This window comes from Hippocampus zosterae, chromosome 1, assembly GCF_025434085.1.
Source record: "Hippocampus zosterae strain Florida chromosome 1, ASM2543408v3, whole genome shotgun sequence".
In the NCBI taxonomy this organism is placed as follows: Eukaryota; Metazoa; Chordata; class Actinopteri; order Syngnathiformes; family Syngnathidae; genus Hippocampus; species Hippocampus zosterae.
In genome coordinates, this window is record NC_067451.1 from 12662884 (window position 1) to 12668883 (window position 6000).

The following is a 6000-nucleotide window of genomic DNA, read 5'->3' on the forward strand; positions in this document are numbered from 1 at the left end:
GTTAAAAAGAACAAACAAAAGACAACGTGCAAAAATCTGTGGAAATGTTAAATCCAGTTGGGGTTTATTTTTATTTCATTGTTGATATTTAAAAATGATTTCCTGTTTGTATTTTGAAGTGTGAGTATTTAACACAACTTGAATATTTCCCATGTTTTGTTTTTCTTTTTCACAGTATTTTATTCTGAGACTCGAATTACGGTTCATTCATAAGAACGTTGTTTCTTTTTGTCCTTTTATTATTTGTTATGTTTTATTTAACTATACAGAAGGGATGGTTAATATGTTAATAGGAGGTGGGGAAATTGGATAAGTATTTTTTTCTAGTCAAAGTGTCCTGGAAGGAAGTCATCATGCTTTTGTAACAGAATAAAGGAATAAACCATGTATATTTGTTCATGGACATTTGTGTTATTTCAATGATCCTTCAGCAAAACCTACATTTAATATCACTGCACCTTGCTCAAAATCTACTACTGTCACATTTGCATGTTCAGTATGAATTCTTTCACGCACCCTGTAATCTGATAACATGATAAACTGTCCACTGTAGTAACCGTTGTCCCTGATAGGGTTAAACACAGCTTCGCCATGTCAATACACTCCTCAAGGCCTCCACTTCCAGTGTTCACGTCCCCTATTATCTGCTGATCTATAATGAGTAATCCTGTTATATTGCTCTATAAATTAAAATATAGTAGGTTATAATGAATCATTAATGATCCAATTGGATATTTATAGGCCCCTCCACTGTTTTTGAGTATGACCCTTTTTTACAGATGGTTGTCCCCAAATTTTACTGGCTTTTTTTTTTTTAATTCTTGAATAGAAAAGCTGTTTTGCTGCTTCTCTCTGTCCCTTTCCCATCTGTCCATCTTGGTAGTTGGTGGCAGGCAATACCATGAGGGGATGATGGATGGGAGGTTGTAAACACTGGCTGGAGACAGAAAGAAGAAAGAGAGGGAGTGGAGGGAAGATGTATGGCAGCCCACATCACCTCAGACAGAATGATCGATGAGGGGATTATAGAGCAGGGCCACTTTCAACAGTGATCAAAGTTGGAGAGCTCCCCTGAACAGAGCAGCCAGACTGGTGGATGGGTCAAAAACTGGGGAGCGCGGCATACCCTCTATTTTGGGAAATTCCATTTTTACTGCGGGGGGGGGGGGTTATACATGCACAGTCCTGTATATCACTCTGTAGGATGTGTTTGGGGACAGTAGGTGGGCAATGCTCTGCTTCTTTGTTTGCTCCTGCCATCGGTCACTTAAAACCTAATCACATCATAATCGAAACATTTAAAAACACTGTCGCTTAGCCTATTGCTGGAAGCTCAATATGCAGACAATAATTTACAAGGCATACAAATCAAATATGCCAAGGCAGGCGTATTAGCCAAAAATGTTCTCATTGCAGCAATGACACATTTCCCTAATACATCTACCGAAGCGCGTCTTCATCATGAATGCAACCAGACTTGCACAAGATGAACGTCTGAGCACATTCCAGGTGGTTGCATGAGTGCGGGCAGCATGCGGCGTGATTGTGATTTTGCATGCGTAAATGTACAAGCCGAATAATGGATTCCGCTATAGTAAGAGTGATCAGTGAACCCTGAGCTCAGCCTATTGAAGTTTAATAACATTCTAAATGTCACAACACATGACAGCAGGGAAACATAATCCCCTCTCCCTGAAGAGAGAGCCCACAAGCTAGTTCTTCCTCTCCCTTGCTCTCCCTCACTCTACTTAATCGCGTCATCCTTTCATTTCTCTCTCCCTCCATTAAATAAACAAAATATACACACGTTAGCAGCAGAAAAGCCTTTCACATGAGTTGGATTGATTTAAACTGCCTTTAAGGAGCCGTAAATAAGGGGGTGTCAGTATGCCGTGAGAGGTTTTGTCACAACCCGGTTTCCTTGTGTTAAGGGCCGCATCTTGTGCTTCGGTCTGCGTAATTGTGCCGGTTCTTGTGACTTGTTTGCCGCCAGTGTCAATATTAATCACTTCGCTGCGCTTGCCCAAAGTCAGCACCTGGAAATACATCACTGGCTTCTGTTTGACTCTCTGTTGCACATTCTGAGTTAACCAGGAAGCATTTTATTTAAAAAAAAAACAAATCACAATTCACCCTGTGTGTGCACAGAAAGATTAGATCTAGAATAGGATGTTTAAACGTGCATGCACGCTGCGGATTTGGAAGGTCTCTCCCTCACTTGAGGAGTTCCGCCCACAGTATAGCATTTTTTCCATTCTAAAATGTAGCTGTATATCTTGTATTTGCCTACATAGGAGTGTACCCTTCAGATGTAAACAACCAGTAAGCCCTGATGGAAAGTGCTTCACATTGAGGTATCGATCATATCCTCAAGAAGAACGTGTTTTCTCATTCTCATCTTTCAATTATTTATTATCGTGTTAAGAGGAGCATGTTTGGTTGGGTTTTTTTTCCTCTATTTTGGGATCCCATTTTGGATATATTGTAAATAACCAACTAGTGAAATACTTTGATATGAAAACTATATAAAGAAACAAGGTTTTTGGACCTGCCTACTCATTTTCAACATGTAAACTGCAGTGAAGTGACATGTAGTGATGATTTCTTTTCTTTCTTCCAATTTATATTTTTATGTGGCCGGGTCTGTGGAAAACCAGCGCTACTCTTAAAGTGACAGTGCTACATTTGTGAAACAAGACAGCATTCACTACAAAAGTCCAAGTGTGTTTCACCTGGATATACCGGTATTTATCTTGTCATGCGCTGTATGTTCAATTGATCAATCAATCAATCAATCAACCAATCAATCAATCAATCAATCAATCAATCAATCAATCAATCAATCAATCAATCAATCAACCAAATGATTTCTCAAGAGTGCCTAATCGCCAAGCTGCACGCAAACAGAACTAGCGTCTGCCAGTAGCAATCTTCCCTGTTTAGCTGCTAATCATCACATTCGACATTGATCCGAAAAAAAACTGCTTTGAAGATTCCCCTACTTTTATCCAGTTGTGGTTGCAGCTTTGATGGGCAACATCGAGTGAAGAAAATGTAGACTAATCACAATGAGCTGGCTGTGAGTTTTTCCAGAATGTGGATGTCAAATTATCCATTCATCGTGCTAATTCGGTTTAGTGTTGCACCTCTTAGAACAGTGGTTCTTAACCTAGGTTCCATCGAACCCCTGGGGTTCGGTGAGTCGGTCTCAGGGGTTCGATGGAGCCTCTGCCACGCAGGGTAAGACACACGCAACTTAACATGTTAACTAGTTATGACACGCGCTTTGCCATCACTGGCTGCAGATGATCACATGACATTGCTTGTCCAATCAGTGCTGTGGGACATTTAGTTTGCTCAGTAGTCAACGTGTGACTGTCGTGATAGTACGTCGTACAATTAAAAAATAAAATAATACGTCTACTTATCCGTTGAAATTTTACTTTTTTACGGTTTTAATAAATGTTTTTTTTATATATTAAATGTATTTTTTAAATATATTTATTTTTCACTCATGAAGGGTTCGGTGAATATGCATATTAACTGGTTGGGTTCGGTACCACTAAAAAGGTTAAGATTCACTGTCTTAGGACAAATCGCTCTACGCCGTGTCACATCAATATTTGACAACGATAGCTTGACTTGAAGTTGTTACTTGTTAGTTGATTTCCAAATGCCACTCAGTTATCACATTGTGTCAGAGATTTTCTCAGACAAAGTTAAAGAAATGACTCGGCACACAGGAAAATTCTCTTCAATATCGGCGGGAGCGGATCTCTGAGAGCGAACAACGGTTAGTTGCTCCGATGATCACACACTCCGCTCCCTCTCCGCCGGTTAGAACTTTTATTGCAAAATACAAGAAAGACACTGCCCCCGAGATTTGCATACCGCGACCCCCGGTCCGGCCCCTCGGTAGTGATCTGATCTACCCGAATACACAAGTCACATACTTTGCTGATGACAAGTGTCCACCTGGGCGCGACAGCTGTTCCCAAACTGTCTTTTGGTATTCAACAACTCTTTGTTCCCAATTTGTTTATTCCCACTCTGTGATTGAATCTCACCTTCGCCCCCCTTGCTTTGACATGCTTACTCAAGAAAAGGCCGTCCGCCCAAACGGCCGACACCTCTGCGCTGAGTCTGTCCAGACATTCCCAAATTAACCAAAACTTTAAACATGATACCATTTTGTTCATAGATTTCTCGATCACATTGTCAACATAAAAACAGTCAATGAAATTGTAGAAATGGCTGGATGACACTGCCTCATTGTCATGACTTTGCGGGAATGTATTTATTATAGGCCTCGTCAGGCATCCCTCGCTCCCCATTTCGTTCTGTCTCCTGTGACCTCACACTCTGTCATATCTTTGACACTTATGCTTCACACTCATCCCATCTTCACGTTTCCTCCCTGTCGCTCTCTAATCAGTAAAACGGCACATTTGGATCACAACAAAGCGATGGGACAAAATTTCCTATTTCTGTGCAAGCCATGGACCATCAAAAGGGAATGTCAATTAACTTGCATGCGTCGCTGTGGATGAAGCGATGACAAGCTGCAGCAACGGAGGATCACAGGAGCAGCCGTGGCCTATGTGTGTGCGTGTGTGTGTTTTTTTAATGATTATTCTAATCCCACCAAGGACTTCCCAGGCCAAAGTGGGTGCCTTATCTTGGCTCTGCAGTCATTCTCTCATTAAAACACAATCACAGGCCACCAACTCCAATAAACCTTCAACTTGCTCTTTGAAAAGGGACAGCGGTACTGGAGGAGACGGGAGGGCAGGTGGTGGTGGGGGTGGGGGGGTGCAGATTACCGCAGGTCCGTCTGCCTCATGACGGTAAGCAGGAATGCTGTGACGCATCAATTGTTAAAGTTGTAAAAAATAAAAATAAAAATGCAGACATTTGATGACTTTTTATTGCATGTTAATAAATAGGCACCTATGTGATAAAAAGATGTGGAAATTAAATAAGACCTTCTGGAAATTGGAATGTCAGCACTTAATTATTTTTGGTGGCGTCAACAAATGAATGCCTTGTATGAATTAACATGTGAAATACATTGACGCAAATTCATTTTCGATTAGCAATACGTGAGAAAAGGTTGCAAAAGGCTTATGAGAAACCCTTCTGTACTGATGGACCTGGTGTGAAACCTTCATCTTATTATCCCTAAAATATCTGACTGTTATGATATATGTGCAGTTTTACATAAAGGGTAAAATTATTTTTGTTTGTTCTTACTTCTGAGCTTATATTACCTGGTCTGTAATATATTACTCATTCTAGAAAGAGAAGAGAGTTTTTAATTCCAAATGCCTTAGATAGTACAAATAGGCACTACCACATTTATAAAATTATAAAATTCCTCGTCTCACCCCCCCTCGGGTGGTGTCCGTCCCTCATTCAGGTCGGGTCCTCTACCAGAGGCCAGGAAGCTTGAGGGTTCTGCGCAGTATCCTTGCTGTTCCCAGCACTGCACATTTCTGGACTGAGATGTCCAATGTTGTTCCCGGTATCTGTTGCAACCACTCATCCAGTTTTGGGGTCACGGCTCCGAGTGCTGCGACCACCACAGGCACGACTGTCACCTTTACCTTCCAGGCTCTCTCCAGCTCCTCTCTGAGCCCTTAGTATTTCTCGAGTTTCTCATGTTCCTTCTTCGTGATGTTTCCATCTCCGCTTTGTTCCAGTAGCCCATTTTTCATCAAGGTGCTCTGGTTCCCCAGCACCTGACGCAGACCTTGTTTGACCTTGATGAATGTATGAGGTCGGCATTAGCGTGAATGATCTTGCCCAACTGGATGATGCTCATTTTTGCTCCAAGCAGGATTCGAACCACCGTATCCCGTATGCCAAACCGATGCCTTACCAACTGAGCTAACCAGCCGCTTTATTATATCGGTCATGTCCAGTGGATGCTGCCTTTAAGCTAATGCCGCGTTCTCCAGGACTTAAGTGAATAAAGTTAAAATCATTCACAATTACAGT